The sequence below is a fragment of the Tupaia chinensis genome, unplaced genomic scaffold, assembly GCF_000334495.1.
Source record: "Tupaia chinensis unplaced genomic scaffold, TupChi_1.0 Scaffold000708_1, whole genome shotgun sequence".
Taxonomy (NCBI): Eukaryota; Metazoa; Chordata; class Mammalia; order Scandentia; family Tupaiidae; genus Tupaia; species Tupaia belangeri.
In genome coordinates this window covers 2,105,868-2,106,108 of record NW_006160231.1, presented here as the reverse complement: position 1 = coordinate 2,106,108, position 241 = coordinate 2,105,868, and positions in this window count along the sequence as shown.

The following is a 241-nucleotide window of genomic DNA, read 5'->3' as shown; positions in this document are numbered from 1 at the left end:
CTCTTCGGGGCTCCCCACCCCCACCCTTCCAGAGTCCCCTGTCCCCCTCTCCCCTGACCTTTCCGTCACCCCCTTTGTCAGGGACCCCCTCAACCCAGCATCTCCTCCTCCAGCCCGGGCCGGACCTTCCCCCTTCCTGTGCCTCGTGCCCAGGACCTCTCGCCTCTCGGCGTCCCCAGAGCCGCACTCTCCTTCACCCCCTCCCGCCGCCGCCCCGCAGCCCCCCACTTTTTGCACCCCC